The following is a 22007-nucleotide window of genomic DNA, read 5'->3' as shown; positions in this document are numbered from 1 at the left end:
GTGTCTGTGGCATGTATGTATCCGGTGGTAATACTGGAAGACAGAGTGCTTTGGGCCACAGCCAAGACTCAATAAATAGCTATGTTCAAGAATCATCATACTTTACTAGGAGAATCATTAACACTATCTGGACTCTGAGTTCCTAAAGAAGCCAACCATTCTGAATTTCAAGGGATAGATTGAGATGCCAAAACTGTTCAGAGACAGAAGGTTAAAAGCCCGCTCATCTAATTAATACTGATCTTCACAGATGTTTTTGGAATTCATTGCATATTCTCTTCTTTTGATCTTATTTGATTTTCAGTGCTTGAGGACAAGCAACAACTTAAGTTTGGTGTTGTGATGAGCGGATAATTTGTATACTTTTTGGCATTGTTTTTAGTATGTTTTTGATATCTTTTAGTTAGATTTTAGTACATTTTTATTAGTTTTTATTTAAAATTCACTTTTCTGGACTTTACTATGAGTTTGTGTGTTTTCTGTGATTTCAGGTATTTTCTGGCTGAAATTGAGGGACCTGAGCAAAAATCTGATTCAGAGACCAAAAAGGACTGCAGATGCTGTTGGATTCTGACCTCCCTGCACTCGAAGTGGATTTTCTGGAGCTACAGAAGCCCAATTGGCGGGCTCTCAACGGCGTTGGAAAGTAGACATCCAGGGCTTTCCAGCAATATATAATAGTCCATACTTTGTCCAAGATTTGATGGCCCAAACCCGCGAAGCAATCCGGCCTCAGGAATTCCAGCGTTAAACGCCGGAACAGGAATAAAAGTTGGAGTTAAACGCCCAAACTGGCATGGGAGCTGGCGTTTAACTCCAGAAAAGGTCTCTACACGAATTTCCTTGATTGCTCAGCCCAAGCACACACCAAGTGGGCCCGGAAGTGGATTTTTATGTCATTTACTCATTTCTGTACACCTTAGGTTACTAGTTTACTATTAATAGGACCTTTTACTATTGTATTAGTAGACTTTGGTAGCTATCTTCACTTTTATGATATCTTAGATCTTTGGGAGGCTGGCCATTCGGCCATGCCTGGACCTTATGCTTATGTATTTTCAACGGTGGAGTTTCTACACACCATAGATTAAGGGTGTGAAGCTCTGCTGTACCTCGAGTATTAATGCAATTACTATTGTTCTTTCATTCAATTCCGCTTGTTCTTTTACCAAGATATCACTTGTTCTTCAACATGATGAAGGTGATGATTGACGCTCATCATCATTCTCACTCATGAACAAAGTGACTGACAACCACTCTTGTTCTACAAGCATATGAGGCTTAGTGAATATCTCTTGGATTCTTTAACCGGAATCTTCGTGGTATAGGCAGGACCTGATGGCGGCATTCAAGAGAATCCGGAAGGTCTAAACCTTGTCTGTGGTATTCTGAGTAGGATTCAATGATTGAATGACTGTGACGTGCTTCAAACCCTGAGGGCGGGGCGTTAGTGACAGACGCAAAAGAATCACTGGATTCTATTCCGGCCTGATTGAGAACCGACAGATGAATTCCGCTATGACCGTGACAGGGGCATATGCAATCGCTTTCACTGAGAGGATGGGAGGTAGCTGCTGACAACAGTGAGACCCTACACGAGCTTGCCATGGAAAGGAGTAAGAAAGGATTGGATGAAGGCTGTAGGAAAGCAGAAAGACGGAAGGGAAGGCATCTTCATACACTTGTCTGAAGCTCATACACCAATGATATACATAAGTATCACTATCTTTATCTTTTATGTTATTTTCGTTCATCACCATATACATCTGAGTTTGCCTAACTAAGATTTACAAGATGACCATAGCTTGCTTCAATACTAACAATCTCCGTGGGATCGACCCTTACTCACGTAAGGTTTATTACTTGGACGACCCAGTGCACTTGCTGGTTAGTTGTGCGAAGTTGTGTAATGCCATGGTATTGAGCCACCAAGTTCTTGGAGCCATTACCGGGGATTATTTGAGTTGTGAAAAAGTATTGTTCACAATTTCGCGCACCACCCTTCAATGGAAGAGGTGAATTACCTAGGAGAACCCTATGGAAACACCTATAATTCTTTATGGAGAAATCATCCAAATTTCTCATGGAAGAATCAAGAGAGACCTCAACAAGGTTTCAATAACAATAATGGTGGAAGAAACAGGTTTAGCAATGGCAAGCCTTTTCCATCATCTTCTCAGCAACAGACAGAGAATTCTAAGCAGAACCCCTCTGACTTAGCAACCATGGTCTCTGATCTAATCAAGACCACTCAAAGTTTCATGACTGAAACAAGGTCCTCCATCAGAAATTTGGAAGGACAAGTGGGTCAGGTGAGCAAGAAAATCACTGAACTCCCTCCTAGTACTCTCCCAAGCAATACTGAAGAAAATCCAAAAGGAGAGTGCAAAGCCATCAACATGGCCGAATTCTGGGAGGAAGAAGAGGCAGTGAACGCCACTGAGGAAGGCTTCACTGGACGTCCACTGGCCTCTAATGAGTTCCCCAATGAGGAACCATGGGAATCTGAGGCTCAAAAATGAGACCATAGAGATTCCATTAGAATTACTTCTGCCATTCATGAGCTCTGATGAGTATTCTTCCTCTGAAGAGGATGAGTATGTCACTGAAGAGCAGGTTGCTAAATACCTTGGAGCAATCATGAAGCTAAATGACAACTTATTTGGAAATGAGACTTGGGAGGATGAACCCCCTTTGCTCACCAAAGAACTGGATGACTTGTCTAGGCAGAAACTGCCTCAAAAGAGGCAGGATCCTGGGAAGTTTTCAATACCTTGTACCATAAACACCATGACCTTCAAGAGGGCCTTGTGTGACTTAGGGTCAAGTGTAAACCTCATGCCCCTCTCTGTAATGGAGAAGCTAGGGATCTTTGAGGTGCAAGCTGCAAAAATCTCACTAGAGATGGCAGACAACTCAAGAAAACAAGCTTATGGACTTGTAGAGGATGTTCTGGTAAAAGTTGAAGACCATTACATCCCTACTGATTTCATAGTCCTAGAGACTGGGAAGTGCATGGATGAATCCATCATCCTTGGCAGACCCTTCCTAGCCACAGCAAAGGCTGTGATTGATGTTGATAGAGGAGAGTTAATCATTCAAGTGAATGAAGAATCCTTGGTGTTTAAGGCCCAAGGATATCCCTCTATCACCATGGAGAAGAAGCATGAAGAGCTTCTCTCAAAACAGAGCCAAACAGAGCCCCCACAGTCAAACTCTAAGTTTGGTGTTGGGAGGCCACAACCAAACTCTAAGTTTGGTGTTGAACCCCCACATTCAAACTCTAAGTTTGGTGTTGGGAGGTTCCAACATGGCTCTGAGTATCTGTGAGGCTCCATGAGAGTCCTCTGTCAAGCTAATGACATTAAAGAAGCGCTTGTTGGGAGGCAACCCAATGTTTTATAATTAACTATTTTCTTTTGTTATTTTATCTTTTTTTGTAGGTTGATGATCATGAGAAGTCACAAAATCAATGAAAAAAAGCAAAAACAGAATGAAAAACAGGAAGAAAAACATCACACCCTGGAGGACGCACCTACTGGCGTTTAAACGCCAGTAAGGTTAGCTGTTGGGCGTTTAACGCCCAGTCTGGCACCATTCTGGGCGTTTAACGCCAGAAAGGGGCACCAGACTGGCGTTAAACGCCAGAAAAGGGCAAGAACCTGGCGTTAAACGCCAGGAATGGGCACCAGCCCGGCGTTTAACGCCAGAAATGGCACAAAACGTGATTTTGCATGCCATTTGGTGCAGGGATGACTTTTCCTTGACACCTCAGGATCTGTGGACCCCACAGGATCCCCACCTACCCTACCACTCTCTCTCTTCTTCACTAATCACCTCAACACCTCTTCCCCAAAAACCCCTCACCTATCAAATCCCTTCTTTCTCTTCACCACTCACATCCATCCTTCATAAAACCCCACCTACCCCACCATCCAAATTCAAATCACTTTCCCACCCAAACCCACCCTCAAATGGCCGAACATCCCTCTCCCTCTCTCCTATATAAACCCTCCTTCACTCCTTCATTTTCACACACCTTAAACACCATCTCTCTCCCCTTTGGCCGAATACAAAGCCATTCCCTTTCTCCTCATTTCTTCTTCTTCTACTCTCTTCTTTCTTCTTTTGCTCGAGGACGAGCAAACATTTTAAGTTTGGTGTGGTAAAAGCATTGCTTTTTGTTTTTCCATAACCATTTATGGCATCCAAGGCCGGAGAAACCTCTAGAAAGAGGAAAGGGAAGGCAAAAGCTTCCACCTCCGAGTCATGGGAGATGGAGAGATTCATCTCAAGGGTGCATCAAGACCATTTCTACGAAGTTGTGGCCTTGAAGAAGGTGATCCCCGAGGTCCCTTTTTCACTAAAAAAAGGTGAATATCCGGAGATCCGACATGAGATCCGAAGAAGAGGTTGGGAAGTCCTTACCAACCCCATTCAACAAGTCGGAATCTTGATGGTTCAAGAGTTCTATGCCAATGCATGGATCACCAAGAACCACGACCAAAGTGTGAACCCAAATCCAAAGAATTATCTTACTATGGTTCGGGGGAAATACTTGGATTTTAGTCCGGAGAATGTGAGGTTGGCGCTCAACTTGCCTATGATGCAAGGAGATGAACATCCTTACACTAGAAGGGTCAACTTTGATCAAAGGTTGGACCAAGTCCTCACAGTCATATGTGAAGAGGGCGCCCAATGGAAGAGAGATTCAAGAGGAAAGCCGGTTCAATTGAGAAGGCATGACCTCAAGCCCGTGGCTAGAGGATGGTTAGAGTTTATACAACGCTCAATCATTCCCACTAGCAACCGGTCTGAAGTTACCATAGACCGGGCTATCATGATCCATAGCATCATGATTGGAGAAGAAATAGAGGTTCATGAGGTTATAGCCCAAGAACTCTATAAGGTGGCGGACAAGTCCTCTACCTTGGCAAGGTTAGCCTTTCCTCATCTCATTTGTCACCTCTGTTATTCAGTAGGAGTTGACATAGAGGGAGACATCCCCATTGATGAAGACAAGCCCATCACTAAGAAAAGGATGGAGCACACAAGAGACCCCACTCATCATGAGATCCCTGAGATGCCTCAAGGGATGCACTTTCCTCCACAAAACTATTGGGAGCAACTGAACACCTCCCTAGGAGAATTAAGTTCCAACATGGGACAACTAAGGGTGGAGCATCAAGAACACTCCATCATCCTCCATGAAATTAGAGAAGATCAAAGGATCATGAGAGAGGAGCAACAAAGACAAGGAAGAGACATTGAGGAGCTTAAGCACTCCATAGGATCTTCAAGAGGAAGAAAGAGCCACCATCACTAAGGTGGACCCGTTCTTTAATCTCCTTGTTCTTTATTTTCTGTTTTTCAAAAATTAATGCTTATGTTTATCTATGTTTGTGTCTTGTGACCATTAGTGTCTTAGTGTCTATGCCTTAAAGTTATGAATGACCTATGAATCCATCACCTTTCTTAAATAAAAAATGTTCTTAATTGAAAAAGAAAAAAGAAGTGCATGAATTTTGAATTTTATAGCAGTTTAATTATTTTGATGTGGTGGCATTACTTTTGTCTTCTGAATGTATGCTTAAACAGTGCATATGTCTTTTGAATTTGTGGTTCATGAATGTTGGCTCTTGAAAGAATGATGAAAAAGGAGACATGTTACTGAGGATCTGAAAAATCATAAAAATGATTCTTGAAGCAAGAAAAAGCAGTGAATACAAAAAAAAAGGAGACGAAAAAAAAAACGAAAAAAAAAGAAGAAGAAAAGAAAAAGAAAGAAATAAAAGTTGTGATCCAAGGCAAAAAGAGTGTGCTTAAGAACCCTGGACACCTCTAATTGGGGACTCTAGCAAAGCTGAGTCACAATCTGAAAAGGTTCACCCAATTATGTGTCTGTGGCATGTATGTATCCGGTGGTAATACTGGAAGACAGAGTGCTTTGGGCCACGGCCAAGACTCAATAAGTAGCTGTGTTCAAGAATCATCATACTTAACTAGGAGAATCAATAACACTATCTGGATTCTGAGTTCCTAAAGAAGCCAATCATTCTGAGTTGCAAAGGATAGAGTGAGATGCCAAAACTGTTAAGAGGCAAAAAGCTAAAAGCCCCGCTCATCTAATTAATACTGATCTTCATAGATGTTTTTGGAGTTCATTGCATATTCTCTTCTTTTTATCTTATTTGATCTTCAGTTGCTTGAGGACAAGCAACAATTTAAGTTTGGTGTTGTGATGAGCGGATAATTTGTACCCTTTTTGGCATTGTTTTTAGTATGTTTTTAGTAGTTTTAGTTGAGTTCTTAGTATATTTTTATTAGTTTTTAGTTAAAATTCACTTTTCTGGACTTTACTATGAGTTTGTGTGTTTTTCTGTGATTTCAGGTATTTTCTGGCTGAAATTGAGGGACCTGAGCAAAAATCTGATTCAGAGACTGAAAAGGACTGCAGATGCTGTTGGATTCTGACCTCCCTGCACTCGAAGTAGATTTTCTGGAGCTACAGAAGCCCAATTGGCGCGCTCTCAACGGCGTTGGAAAGTAGACATCCTGGGCTTTCCAGCAATATATGATAGTCCATACTTTGCCCAAGATTTGATGGCCCAAACCGGCGTTCAAAGTCACCCTCAGGAATCCCAGCGTTAAACGCTGGAACTGGCACCCAAATGGGAGTTAAACGCCCAAACTGGCATAAAAGCTGGCGTTTAACTCCAAGAAAAGTCTCTGCACGAAAATGCTTCATTGCTCAGCCTAAGCACACACCAAGTGGGCCCGGAAGTGGATTTTTATGTCATTTACTCATCTCTGTACACCCTAGGCTACTAGTTTTCTATAAGTAGGACCTTTTGCTATTGTATTAGGGAGAGCTTTTGATCATGTTTTTATGATTGAACTCACTTTGGGAGGCTGGCCATTCGGCCATGCCTAGACCTTGTTCTTATGTATTTTCAACGGTGGAGTTTCTACACACCATAGATTAAGGTGTGGAGCTCTGCTGTACCTCGAGTATTAATGCAATTACTATTGTTCTTCTATTCAATTCCGCTTGTTCTTGTTCTAAGATATCACTTGTTCTTCAACTTGATGAATGTGATGATCCGTGACACTCATCATCATTCTCACTTATGAACAAGGTGACTGACAACCACTTTTGTTCTACAAGCAACCAAGGCTCTAGTGAATATCTCTTGGATTCTTTAACCGGAATCTTCGTGGTATAGGCAAGAACTGATGGCAGCATTCAAGAGAATCCGGAAGGTCTAACCTTGTCTGTGGTATTCTGAGTAGGATTCAATGATTGAATGACTGTGACGTGCTTCAAACTCCTAGCAGGCGGGGCGTTAGTGACAGACGCAAAAGAATCGTTGGATTCTATTCCGGCCTGACCGAGAACCGACAGCTGATTACCCCATGCTGTGACAGAGCATAGGCAAACGTTTTCACTGAGAGGGTGGGAGGTAGCCATTGACAACGGTGAAACCCTACACAAGCTTGCCATGGAAAGGAATAAGAAGGATTGGATGAAGATAGTAGGAAAGCAGAGAGACGGAAGGGAAGGCATCTTCATGCGCTTATCTGAAGTTCCTACCAATGAATTACATAAGTATCTCTATCTTTATCTTTATGTTTTATGCGTTCATCACCATTATACATTTGAGTTTGCCTGACTAAGATTTACAAGATGACCATAGCTTGCTTCATACTAACAATCTCCGTGGGATCGACCCTTACTCGCGTAAGGTTTATTACTTGGACGACCCAGTGCACTTGCTGGTTAGTTGTGCGAAGTTGTGTAATGCCATGGAATTGAGCTACCAAGTTTTTGGAGTTCATGACCGGGGATTATGAGAGTTGTGAAAAGTATTGTTCACAATTTCGCGCACCAGATACGTGACATATAATCCTTTTATTTTTGGGTAATTAGAGTTTTTGTGGTATATAAACTGGAATTTGATCATCACCCTCAAATTGGAATTAGTTGACTAAGGAATTGGCTGTTGATAAATTTTAGAGGAGACTATAAAGGTCTAAGGAATTAGGGTCTAGTCACAAATAGTTTGCCATAAATTAAATCCTACATAATTAAAATAGTTAGTAAGAAAAGTAAATCCGGAAAAATAGATAACTCTGAAGCCTTAACTGTTTTCTCCATATTTTATTCCCAAGCCATTATTTTATTATTTTAGTTTCTGTACGATTATTTAATGCTCTTAGAACATCCAAACACTCTTTTCTGTTTGTCTAACTAAGCCTATCAAACACTATTGTTGCTTAATCCATCAATTCTCGTGGGATCGACCCTTACTCACGTAAGGTATTACTTGGTACGACCCGGTGCACTTGCCGGTTAGTAGTGTGGTTAGAAAATAACGCACCAAATTTTTGGCACCGTTGCCGGAGATTGATAGTGATTATCAACTATTAGTTGTTTGATTGCTTAAATTAGGCGTTTTATTTTTAATTTTATTTAAATTTTTCTTTAATTATTTTCGAATTTTTTTAATTTTAATTTTCTTTATTTTGCTATTTATTTTTTTTCTTTCTTTCGTTTTTTTTCCCTTTCGTTTCCCTGTTTCCTTTTTTTATTATTTTACTTCTTTTTAATTTAAAAAAAAACTTACGTCCTTTTTTTTCTTTTTTTCATTTCGTTTACTTCCCTCCTCCCCTTTACGCCGTATTCTTTTTTTATTTATATTTATTTTATTTTCATTAAAAAAAATTTTCTTAATTTTTGAAATTAAGTTTGGTGTTCCCTTAGTTGTTTTATTTTTTTGGTTATTTTATTTATTGAGTTTAATTTTCTTTTATGTTCTTTCTTCTTTGCTTGCTTGTCAACCACATGGTGCGTCTAATACTGTTTGGTGTTTTGTGCTAAGGAAAAGTAATGGAGAGAGATCACGTGGGTTACTACTCACACCCAAGTAGTGATTCATATTATTGTGGATTGAGGAACTATCCAAATTTTGGTTGGCAAAGTCAAAACCAAAGAAACTTCAATACTCCATGTTCCAACTACCAAGAACCATTATCTTTCTACCCATATCAAGAGCCACCATCAGATATTGAGGCTTCTCAGAAGAAGAGTGTTATGGAAGTAGAAACTCTTAATGCTCTTCTTGCCCAGAACAAGATTATGACTCAGCAATTAAGTCTACTTACTCAACAGATGAGTGGCATGCAAGTCTCAGCTATCAACACCCAAAATCCTCTTCAAGAGGTCAATTACATAGGGAGTGCTCCTAGAAATTTCAATAATGATCCCTATTCTAAGACCTACAATCAAGAGTGGAGAAATCACCCAAACTTTGGGTGGAGAGACCAATCTCAGAGACCTCAGAATTTAAACAATAATTCTCAGGGCGGCTTCCAACAGAATAATTACAATAGCCGCCAATTTCAGTCTCAGCAGCAACAACCACCTCAGCAGGCAAACTCTAAATCCCAAGAAGATTCTAATTGGGAGATGATGATGAGTTTTATGCAGGAAACCAGAGCCTCCATTAGAAACTTGGAAATATAAATGAGCCAAATAAGCAAGCAATTACTTGAGAAGTCTGCAAGTACATTTCCCGGTGATAAGTGGTGAACCCAAGAGAGGAATGCAAGGCCGGCACCTTGATAAGTGGACAAGTGGCAAGTATGAAAGCACAAGTTAATGAAGAGCCAGTTGAAAAAGAAAGCTACCAAGAAGAAGAGGTTGAAATTGAGGAAGCTTGCAAAGAGGTGGAAGAACTCAAAGAAGAACACAAGGGAGTGGAGCTTGCAAGACCTCTCCCAAAGGCATTACCATCCAATACAACATTCAAGTGGGTAAAATTCCTATCCTTAATCTTTACTTTCCCACTTGAATATGGGCTACTAGAGACGGATGGTCAACTTAGAGCTCTTTGTGGCATTAAGAATAAGAGGAAGATGGTTAGTGGCAAGAGTTGTCAAGCAAGGTTCAACATGGTTGCATGCTCCAAATTGAAGTGCAAGAATTGGTGTAAAGCTAATTTGAACGGGTCTAGAAGATTGTTTGGATATCTCTGTGAGAATTCAGATTGCTTGCCACCCGGTGGGAACAATGGTGATACACGAAGACGGGTGTAAAAGCAAGGTTTGGGACCCTAGAATTCATTCCCACAATAAACAGCCATTGGGCATTGTCACTTGCTTCAACTTGCTCAAAGGCGTTATGCGCCTAGTTTAGGATCCCGGTAGCCATTGGAATTGCAAACATTGGTGGAGATTCCTGGATCAGTACAAGCACAAGCCACCATGACAAGGAGCTCACCACATGTCCAACATAAGGACTTTAACTAAAAGTGTTTGGTGGGAGACAACCCACCGTGGTATGATCGTTCCTTTTAGTATTCTTAGTTATTTTTTGTAGTAGTAGTTTTCTTACTTATTTGATTTTTATTAAGTTCTTACTAATTTTCTAATCATGCAGCTATTTTATCACAGGAACTGAACACCTCAAGCTAAAAAAAAGAGCACACGACGCGCAAGCATCGCTGATGCATACGCGTCAGTCATATGTGCGGGAAAAATAAAATTTCACAGAGAGTTGCATGGGAATGGCACTGGAACCAAGCCTTTAGCACAAACAACCCACACGTATGCGTAGCCCACGCGTGCACGTCGTTTGTGATTTTTGCCATCCACGCGGGCGCGTCGTCGACGCGTACGCGTGACCTGAAAAATCGACGTAAAAGAGTGTTTAGGCAGAGAGTGATGCTGGCTTGGGGCAGGAAGTACGCTAAAAGCATAAAATTGGTCACGCGGACGCGTGACCGACGCGTCCACGTCAATTGCACATATGGCCATCCACGCGAGCACGTGCATGACGCGCACGCGTCGTATGAAAATTTGATTCCCAAGCCATGCGAACAGAAAGTCACACGGGTGCGCGGCTGGCTTCGCACGAATCGCATAAAACCCAGGGCACGTGGACGCGTGCCTGACGCTAACGCGTCATTATGAAAAATTCGTGACCCACGCGTACGCGTCGCTTGCGCCGCACAACCACACTAGTTCGCCGCCCAGTTTTCTTTCTCTCTCTCTCTCTCCCAATCCTAATTCTCTCTTATTCTTTTATCCTTTTTTTCTTTCATCATAATATTTGTCTCTTTCTATTTTCATTTCTTATTTGCTTGAGGAGAAGCAAACCTTTAAGTTTGGTGTTGACGCTTCGCTTAAGGGTTTTCTGTTTATTCCGATAGCACCAAAAGGGAGGCGAATCATCTTCACTGAGGAGCACAACCTGAAAAATAAAGCGACCGCTAGAATAACTAAGGTGGTTGAGTTCCTTTCATTTTTATTCCTCCCCTCTTTTTCTATGTTATGTTCCGGCTTTCTGCTATTTTGCTTTGTTTGTTTCATGATCCTTTATTAGTTAGAATCCTAGGACTAGTTTAGTTTTCTTTTGATTGCTTTAATTCTGAAAAGATGTTTCATATACCACTCACTAAACTTGAATCTAAAAAGAAAAAGAAAAGAAGTGATGTATTGCATGAGAAATTGAGTTAATTTTAAGAATAGTCTTATTTACTTAAATGTGGTGGTATTAATTGTAATTTTGAATGCATGACATGAACAGTGCATATTTAAATTTGAATAAAAGAATGTTGAGATACAAGGAACAGGAATTTAGAGAACTATTATGACTTCTCTTAAGTTAAGGAAAATTTAATCCTTGAAGCAAAAGAAACAGCAAAAGAAAAAAATAATTATTAAATAAAAGCAAGGTCCAAGGCTCTGAGCATCAATGACTAGGGAGGTCAGACATGATTAAAAGTTCAAAGAGTTGTTTCCCTAGTCATATGCTTGTGGTGTGATTGTGTCAAGTAATCCTTGAGACAGAACACTTAGAGTCGAGATCAATTGCATTTAACAGAGTATGCCAAAGGCTTTAAGCACCGCTGTCTGGGAGTAACTGAAAGAAAAATCAGAACTCAAAGAGAGTTTCCCAGTTAAGTGCTTGTGGTGTTTCTGTGTCAAGTAACTCTTGAGACAAAACATTTAAAGTCACGGCTAGGCTCAAGGTGCAAAGCACCAAAGAAAAAAAAAAGAAAAAAATTAAATTAAAGTAAATTTTGCTGTGTTCAAGGATTAAACTGGAGTATAAAGATCAGAGAATTCATAATATTATCCGGATTCTAATTCCAAATCACAATAACATTCTTTTGATTCAAAGGAGAGTTAGATGCCAAACCTATTCAGGATTACAGTTATAAACCCCACTATAAGAAGAGACATGAGCTTAATCGAACTTTCATTCTCATGCAAATTCACATCCTAAGCCTATATTAGTTTTAGTTGCTTGAGGACAAGCAATAGTTTAAGTTTGGTGTTGTGATGCGTGAGCATCTTGTCTATCTTTTCCTAGTGAATTTGCATCTAATTTGTTGAGTTTAATTAAGAATTAATTATATTTTAGCCACTATAGATGCTATTTTGAGTTTCGTGCAATCTTATTTATTTTAGGTAGCATTCGGATGGATTTGATGAAGTTTCTGCAGAGAAAGAGAAGAAACCAAGGAGATGGCAGCAAGGAGCGACGTGCACGCGTGCCTGACGCGTGCGCGTGATCTGGAAGTATCCATGGCGACACGTACGCGTGACTGACGCGTACGCGTGATTTGAAGATTTGTTTAGTGACGCGTCCGCGTGACTGACGCGTCCGCGTGACTCGCAGAAAAGACCATCGACGCGTCCGCATGACTGACGCGTACGCGTGACATGCGCCACATGCAGAAAACGCAGAAAAATGCTAGAGGCGATTTCTGGGCTGTTTTAACTCAGTTTTCAGCCCAGAAAACACATATTAGAAGCTTTAGAATAGACAGAACAAGTGGTCCCCACCCATCAACTGAAGACTTGTTAATTAATTCTAATTTAAATTCAAATCTTATCTTTTGGGAAAAGATATTATTTTATTTTTAGATAATAGAATTTTAAATCATTATGATTAGTTATAAAAAGGGGATTCCATTTGGAACCCAGGACACACTTTCCACCTCATCCTATCAGGGGGAACATAATTGACAATCCTAATTTTCTCTCTTTTTCATGAGTAACTAAACCTCCACTATTAAGGTTAGGAGCTCTGTCTATTTGTATGGATTGATTTTATTACTTTTTCTATTTTAATTTATGCATGAATTTAAATTTAAGAATTGTTTTTTCTCTTTATCTTATGAATTTGGGTGGAACGGAAGTATGACCCTCTTTCTATTTGAGTTCTTGTATAACTTGGAAAAGCTCTTTACTTGAACAACAGCTTGAAAACATATTCTCCTAAATTTTAATTATCTAGATTTAATAGGATACGTGACATATAATCCTTTTATTTTTGGGTAATTAGAGTTTTTGTGGCATATAAACTGGAATTTGATCATCACCCTCTAATTGGAATTAATTGACCAAGGAATTGGCTGTTGATAAATTTTAGAGGAGACTAGGAAGGTCTAAGAAATTAAGGTCTATTCACAAATAGTTTGCCAAAATTAAATCCTACATAATTAAAATAGTTAGTAAGAAAAGTAAATCCGGAAAAATAGATAACTCTGAAGCCTTAACTGTTTTCTCCATATTTTATTCACAAACCATTTATTTTACTATTTTAGTTTCTGTACGATTGTTTAATGCTCTTTGAACATCCAAACACTCTTTTCTGTTTGTCTAACTAAGCCTATCAAACACTATTGTTGCTTAATCCATCAATTCTCGTGGGATCGATCCTTACTCACGTAAGGTATTACTTGGTACGACCCGGTGCACTTGCCGGTTAGTAGTGTGGTTAGAAAATAACGCACCAATCACCCAAACCACATCAAATCCCGTCCTAATCCTCGGCAAACCGGTCGCAAAATACATCATAATTTCTTCCCACTTCAATTGAGGAATCTCAAGAAGTTGTATCATTCCTGACGGCTTCTGATGCTCTATCTTCGCCTTCTGACACGTCAAACACTTGGATACCACTGTAGCTGCATTAGCTTTCATCCCAGGCCATCAGAACATCTTCTTTAAGTCATAATACATCTTTGTACTTCTGGGATGAATATAAAATCCACTGTGATGAGCCTCTAACAACAAGTCTTGTCTTAAACTCCCGACATCTGGTATGCAAATTCCCCCTTATATCTCCACAATCCTTCACCATCCTTGGTGAATTCTCCAAGCCTCTTCTCACCAACTGGTTAGAACAATTTCTGAAGCTTCCGCTCATCTTGTTGAGCCCTTTGAATTTCCGTCTTAAACGTACTTGAAATCTGCAACTGGCTCAAACAAGCTCTTCCAGCAACCTCACCAATGTCCATCTTAAGATCCACAAACTTATCCACTAGCTCCTCTTCCTTGATTCTCATCTAAGCAATTATTAAAGATCTCTGACTCAATGCGTCTGCGACCACCTTCGCCTTTCCAAGGTGATAACTCATTTCAGAATCGTAGTCCTTAAGTAACTCCATCTATCTTCTCTGATGCATATTAAGCTCTTTTGGATCAAAGATGTACTTGAGACTCTTATGATCAGAAAAGATGCTAAACCTCACTCCATACAAGTGGTACTTCCAAATCTTTATTGCAAACACAAATGCCGCTAATTCCAAGTCATGAGTTGGGTAGTTCACCTCATGTGGTCTCAGCGGATGCGATGCGTAAGCCCCCACATTCCGGTGTTACATCAACACGCAACCTAAACCCTTCAGAGAAACATCACAATATACTTCGAACGGTTCATACAGTTCTGGCAAGATTAGAACAAGTGCTGAAATTAACCTCTGCTTCAAGGTTTGGAAACTCTCTTCACACTCTGACGTCCACACAAAAGGCACTTCCTTTCTTGTCAACTTAGTCATCGGTAGTGCAATCCAAAAAAGTCCTTCAAAGAATCGACGGTAATATCTGGCTAAACCCAAGAAGCCTCTGATTTTTGTCACCGCTTCCACCTTAGAAGGATCTACGGCTATTCCTCCATTGCTCACCACATGACCTATGAGCTTCACTTCTTCCTTCTAGAACTCACACTTCGACAACTTAGCGTACAACTTTCACTGCGTCACTCTGAGTAACGTCATTAAGAATCTGAAAATTTTTCTCAAATAAAATATTGGTTTTGTAATATTTTTTAAAACCTTTAAAACAAGTTCAATCTAAATGAGTCCATTGTTAAAACCTTATCAAAAGAGTCAAAAACTTTTTTTTATTTGTAAATCAATCATTTTAAGGCATGATTTTCCTAAATTCATTGAACTCTTAAATCAAAACCTTTCAATTTGAATCCCTTTTGATAAGTTAAATTTACAACCAAAATCACAAGTCAACAAAATCTTAGGACTCACTTTCCTTTCAAAAATTGTATCATTGGATCAAAAGTTCTAGTTCTAGTTTTCAAATCCACATCGTTCAAACCAAAGTTCCAAACCAAGTTTAAAAATCAATCTAAGCTTTAAAACTTTTTCAACGCAAACGAAGATAGTCTATACTATGAAGATAAGCTGAGGTCTGGTCAACCCTGTTGTTGTGATCGATCCACCTCATGTGCTCCTTGGTGTGGGCAATCTTTAACCAAATGTCCCGGTGAGCCACACTTATAACATAGTTTCTTACCCAACTGGCATGGCCTATTCGGATAGTAGCTCCCACACTCCTGGCATTTTATATCAGGGGAGTAAGCTCTTGACCGCTTTCCTTCACCATATCTCTTAAGGTTTTGTCCCCTTGGTCCAAGGTAGTTATCACGTTCCCTACTAGTGTTTCCTCTGTGAGTGTCCTTGGATGAGGCTACGGTCTTCGCGTATTCTTTAACCACTCTTGCCTTGTTCACTAGATCCGAGAAAATACGGATCTCCATAGGAGCCATAGCAGTCCTGATGTCGTCCTTCAAACCCCTTTGATACTTGACACATTTCCAGCTTTCATAGGTCTCCAATGCACCCTGACACGCTGGTGCACGAAATTGCAATCACACTTTTGCGCAATCCACACAACTAACCAGCAAGTGCACTGGGTCGTCCAAGTAATACCTTACGTGAGTAAGGGTCGATCCCACGGAGATTGCCGGCTTGAAGCAAGCTATGGTTATCTTATTATTCTTAGTTCGGATATCAATTATGATTCTTAGTTTTAATTGCGAAAAATAAAAGAGCATGAAATAAATACTTGTTATGCAGTAATGGAGAATAGGTTGGAGTTTTGGAGATGCTCTGTCTTTTGAATCTCTACTTTCCTACTGTCTTCTTCTTCTTCACGCACGCAAGGTTCCTTCTATGGCAAGCTGTATGTTGGTGGATCACCGTTGTCAATGGCTACCATCTGTCCTCTTAGTGAAAATGGTCCATGTACATGGCTAATCATCTGTCAGTTCTCACTTGTGTTAGAATAGGATCCATTGATCCTTTTGCACACTGTCACTGCGCCCAACATTTATGAGTTTGAAGCTTGTCACAGTCATCCCTTCCCAGATCCTACTCAGAATACCACAGATAAGGTTTAGACTTTTTGGATCTCAGGAATGCTGCCAATTGATTCTAGCTTATACCACGAAGACTCTGGCCTCACAGATTTGAATGCTCTATTGTCAGGAGAGACAATTAAACTCATGAACCAGAAACCCAAGAGATACGCATTCAATCTAAGGTAGAACGGAAGTGGGTGTCAGGCACGCGTTCATAGGTTGAGAATGGTGATGAGTGTCACAGATCATCACATTCATCATGTTGAAGTGCAAATGAATATCTTAGAATAGAAACAAGCATGATTGAATGAAAAATAATAGTAATTGTATTAATCCATCGAGACACAGCAGAGCTCCTCACCCCCAACCATGGAGTTTAGAGACTCATGCCGTAGAAGATACAAAATTTAGATGTAAAATGTCATGAGGTACTGAATAAATCTCTAAAAGTAGTTTTTATACTCAACTAGTAACCTAGGTTTACAGAAAATGAGTAAGCTAAGATAGATAGTGCAAAAATCCACTTCCAGGACCCACTTGGTGTGTGTTTGGGCTGAGCAATGAAGCTTTCACGTGCATAGGCTATTCCTGTCATTTAACTCCAGCTTTTGTGTCAGTTTGGGCGTTTAACTCCAGCTTTTAGCCCAGTTCTGGCGTTTAACGCCAGAATACAGTGGAAAGTTAGCGTTAAAATGCCAGTTTGCGTCATCAAAACTTGAGCAAAGTATGGACTATTATATATTGCTGGAAAGCCCAGGATGTTTACTTTCCAATGCAATTGAGAGCGCGCCAATTGGGCTTCTATAGCTCTAGAAAATTCATTTCGAGTGTAGGGAGGTCTGAATCTAACAGCATCTGCAGTCCTTTTTCAGCCTCTGAATCAGATTTTTGCTCAGATCCCTCAATTTCAGCCAGAAAATACCTGAAATCACAGAAAAACACATGAACTCATAGTAAAGTCTAGAAATGTGATTTTTGCATAAAAACTAATAAAAATATGTTAAAAAGTAACTAAAGTATACTAAAAACTACATAAAAATACCCCCAAAAAGCGTATAAAATATCCGCTCATCAAACGCCCTAGAGAACCTACAAAATTCCTCAAATTTGCTTGTATAGTCTACCACAGACAAAGAACCTTGCTCCAGCTGCATCAGTTCTATCTCCTTTGCTTCCCTTGCAGACTCAAGAAAATACTTCTTATAGAAGGCTGTCTGAAATACATCCCAAGGAACATCGGTGTTCTAAAGCTGTAGTAAGCAACATTATGCTTGCCACTAATGATGGGCATCTTCCTAAAGCCGATAGGCAGCAAATTTCACATATTGGTTATTCAGAAGATGCTATGCTTGCAGTGCGCGCTCCATAGCTTGGAACTAGTTATCCGCTTCTGTGGGATTTGTTGATCCTCTGAAACTTGGCGGATGAACCTTGAGAAAAGTCGCCAAGGTCTTCGGAGCACCTCCCATATTATCATCGTTCCCTTTAGCATTGTCATTTGCGTCTCCTTCACCATTTCTATCTCCATTTCCTACCGGTTGACCTAACCTCTACACAGCTTGCAGAGTTGCAGCAGCATTCGCCTCCATGGTGTTCGCAAGATTCGCCATTGCTGCCATGAACTCGGCATGGTTATTGGCTGGTCACTCATTCCTACTCTCTCTTCGTGAACGTGTATGACCTCATCCGCGAGTAGCCATTAGGGTTGCTTTCTACACCAAACAATTGATATCAAGGTGATCAGTCTCAATATCAAAAGCCTAGTGCTTCAATTATTGCAAACAGGCACTCACAAACAAGCATGCTATACAATATCAAGTAGATAACCTAATAGGATGAAAGAAAAATGACCCAGAATATGCAATGAAGCACAATTGGTCCATCCCCCAGGCTCACGAGGACGAACCGCTCTGATACCACTATATGTAACACCCTAATTAGCCTAAGTGGTGGACGAAATTGTGATTCTTATTCTTAGATCTGATTCATTGTAATTGGATTTTAGAAATTGGCACTGTTTATTTTCTTCACAACTCCGTTCAACTAACCAGCAAGTGTACTGGGTCGTCCAAGTAATAACCTTACGTGAGTAAGGGTCGAATCCACAGAGATTGTTGGTATGAAGCAAGCTATGGTCACCTTGCAAATCTCAGTTAGGCGGATTAAAGAGTAATTGTGATTATCATTAAATAAAAAGGAATAATAAAAGGGATAGAATACTTATGTAGATTCATTGGTAGGAATTTCAGATAAGCGGAATGGAGATGCTGTAGAGCTCACGGACGCCTGCTCTCCTATTCCTTCTACTCAATCCTTCTTACTCCTTTCCATGGCAAGCTTTGTATAGGGGTTCACCATCAGCGGTGGCTACTTTCATCCTCTCGGGGAAATATCCTATGCGGCTGTCACTCGCACAGCTAACCAGTCTGGAGGCATCACCCATGGTTGATAGCTACATCCCATCCTCGCAGTGAAAGCTAATGCTCACGCACTCTGTCACAGTACGGCCAATCACCGGTTGGTTCCCTCCCCTACTGGAATAGAATCCATTGATTCTTTTGCGTTGTCACTACGCCCAGCAGGTTACAGGTTTGAAGCACGTCACAGTCATTCATTACCGGAATCCTACTCGGACACCACAGACAAGGTAGACTTTCCGGATTCCCAGGATCCTACTCGGAACACCACAGACAAGGTTGGACTTTCTGGATCCTCATAAATGCCGCCATCCATCTAGCTTATACCACGAAGATTCTGTTGGGGAATCTAAGAGATATACATTCAAGCTCTGTTGCATGTAGAACGGAAGGGGTTGTCAATCACGCGCGTTCATAAGTGAGAATAATAATGAGGGTTATCTAACTCATCACATTCATCATGTTCTTGGGTACGAATGAATATCTTGGAATAAGAATAAAAGAGGAATTGAATAAAAGAAAGTAGGACTTCATTAATCTTTGAGGTACAGCAGAGCTCCACACCCTTAATCTATGGTGTGCAGAAACTCCACCGTTGAAAATACATAAGCAAAAGAGGTTCAGGCATGGCCGAATGGCCAGCCCTCTCCATGATCAAGTGACCGAGTGAATAATGAGTTTAAAGTGGTCAAAAAGATGTCTAATACAATAGATAAATGTCCTATATATACTAGACTAGCTACTAGGGTTTACATGAGTAAGTAATTGATGCATAAATCCACTTCCGGGGCCCACTTGGTGTGTGCTTGGGCTGAGCTTGATCAATCCACGAGCTAAGGCATTTCTTGGCGTTGAACTTTGAGTTATGACGTGTTTTGAGCGTTCAACTCCGGATCATGACGTTTTTCTGGCGTTTAACTCCAGACAGCAGCATGAACTTGGCGTTTAACGCCAAGTTACGTCGTCAATCTTCGAACAAAGTATGAACTATTATATATTGCTGGAAAGCCCTGGATGTCTACTTTCCAACGCCGTTGAGAGCGCGCCATTTGGAGTTCTGTAGCTCCAGAAAATCCATTTCGAGTGCAGGGAGGTCAGAATCCAACAGCATCAGCAGTCCTTTTGTCAGCCTTTTTCAGAGTTTTGCTCAAATCCCTCAATTTCGGTCAGAATTTACCTGAAATCACAGAAAAACACACAAACTCATAGTAAAGTCCAGAAATGTGAATTTAACATAAAAACTAATGAAAACATCCCTAAAAGTAGCTTAAACTTATTAAAAACTATGTAAAAACTATGCCAAAAAGCGTATAAATTATCCGCTCATCACTAAGCTTTACCTCGCGTTGTAAAGCAAGGGTTAATCAAGGGTTACGACAGTTCTAAAGCTGATACATAAGATATATATAGAAGAAATAATATAATCTAGAAGCCTGATAAAGGATGTAGCTTAAAAATAGGATTTAGGAGCGCAAAATGAACTAATGAAGTGTCAAACTTAAAGCACAAGAGACAGATGTGATATAAACTAAGATAATAGTATAATGGTGAAATATCATAAGTAACTAGCCACAGCTTGCGGAGTTTAAGCCGGCTAGCCAAATATACATACAAAAGGAAACTGAAGTTTAAAATGGCTTATACAAGTTTTGTTCTCTCAATACATGACTCTAGGCAAAACAAAATACAAAAGAGAGAGATATAGACACAAAATAAACCAAAAAGACTCCAAAAGGTATCCAGATCTTCTGCTTCTATCACCAACCAAACAACTCACCGAGGTGGGTTGCAACCTGCATCTGAAAAACACAACAAAAATATGGTATAAGAACCGGAGATTCTTAGTATGGTAATAGTGCCCAGTGATGTAGGATATAAGACCCCAGGACGCCAAAGGTAGTCCTAGACTCCATATCCATCACAAGAAATTAAAACTTAAAGCTTTATAAAACAATAAAACACATATATAACTCTTAACATAATAACAGGATAATCTAACTTAGGGGATTACTAGTTAATCTAGTCACCGCTATCCCACAGCCTTTGCCAACCTACCCTCAGTGTGATCCCATCGCCACTGCCTACCTAACCTCCTCAAAACCAGACAAACACAGATAATACAAGCAAGGAAACCACAGGTAATATTCAAATATATACCAAGTAATTCAAGAAGCAAGTAGGCATATTATTCAAGTAGGCAAACTCAAATAGTCAAAACAAGCAAACACATATAAGATGCATATAATGAATGTCTGTTCTATTGGCTATGACATCACATGTCGGTATTGTGCCAAACCCGACGGCAAATCCGGTCGACAACTCCCAGATTAGTCTCTCTATTGCACACAAGAAGGAATAATTCCGAGGGAGAGTGCCACACCACCTTCTCCTTTCAGAGGAAAAATATTCCGAGGGAGCGTGCCCTACCACCTTCCTCTGATTGTCGCATGATTCCGTGGGTTAGTGCCCAACCACCTTGCAATCAGAGAGAAACCCATCCTCAAGAGGAAAATTTTGAGGGAGAGTACCCTACCACCTTCTCCTTTCAGAGGGAGCGTGCCCTACCACCTTCCTCTGGAGCAATCAAAATGAGTGAGAGCTCAACGTCAAGCCTCACATCCGAATGTAGGTGAGATACTGCCACAGCCCCTACGACAGATAGCAGTGCATATTATAATTACGTAATCAAGCTCAGAGGCCACTCCTCATAGCACACTTCCACTCATTCTCATTCCATCAACCATAATCATCCATTTCCGAATTTCCAACTCATCACAACCATCATCTATCCATGACTTTCTATTCCGAACTCACTAGTTCATCAATTTCTCAATTCTTATACCATTCTTCTTCCACACTCCCCCAAACCCATCCTCAGTACTAGAAACCTAAGCCTCCATTCTCTAATCTTTCAAACTCATACCAATTCAAATTTCCTAGGACATTTCTCACATTTTAAAACCCGAAGATAAGCCCAAGATTCTTAAAATGGTGTTATAGAAGCTTACAACCTTGTTGGGAAGGTGAAAGAATGGAAAACAAAGTTTAAATTTGTAAAACAGGGCGTGTGTGTTGGTGGACGAAATTGTGATTCATACTTAAATTGTTGTTCGAAATTGATTCCCAGGTAATGGCCC

The sequence above is a fragment of the Arachis stenosperma genome, chromosome 4 (genome assembly GCF_014773155.1).
Source record: "Arachis stenosperma cultivar V10309 chromosome 4, arast.V10309.gnm1.PFL2, whole genome shotgun sequence".
NCBI classification, from domain to species: Eukaryota; Viridiplantae; Streptophyta; class Magnoliopsida; order Fabales; family Fabaceae; genus Arachis; species Arachis stenosperma.
Note: the sequence above shows the minus strand (reverse complement) of the source record.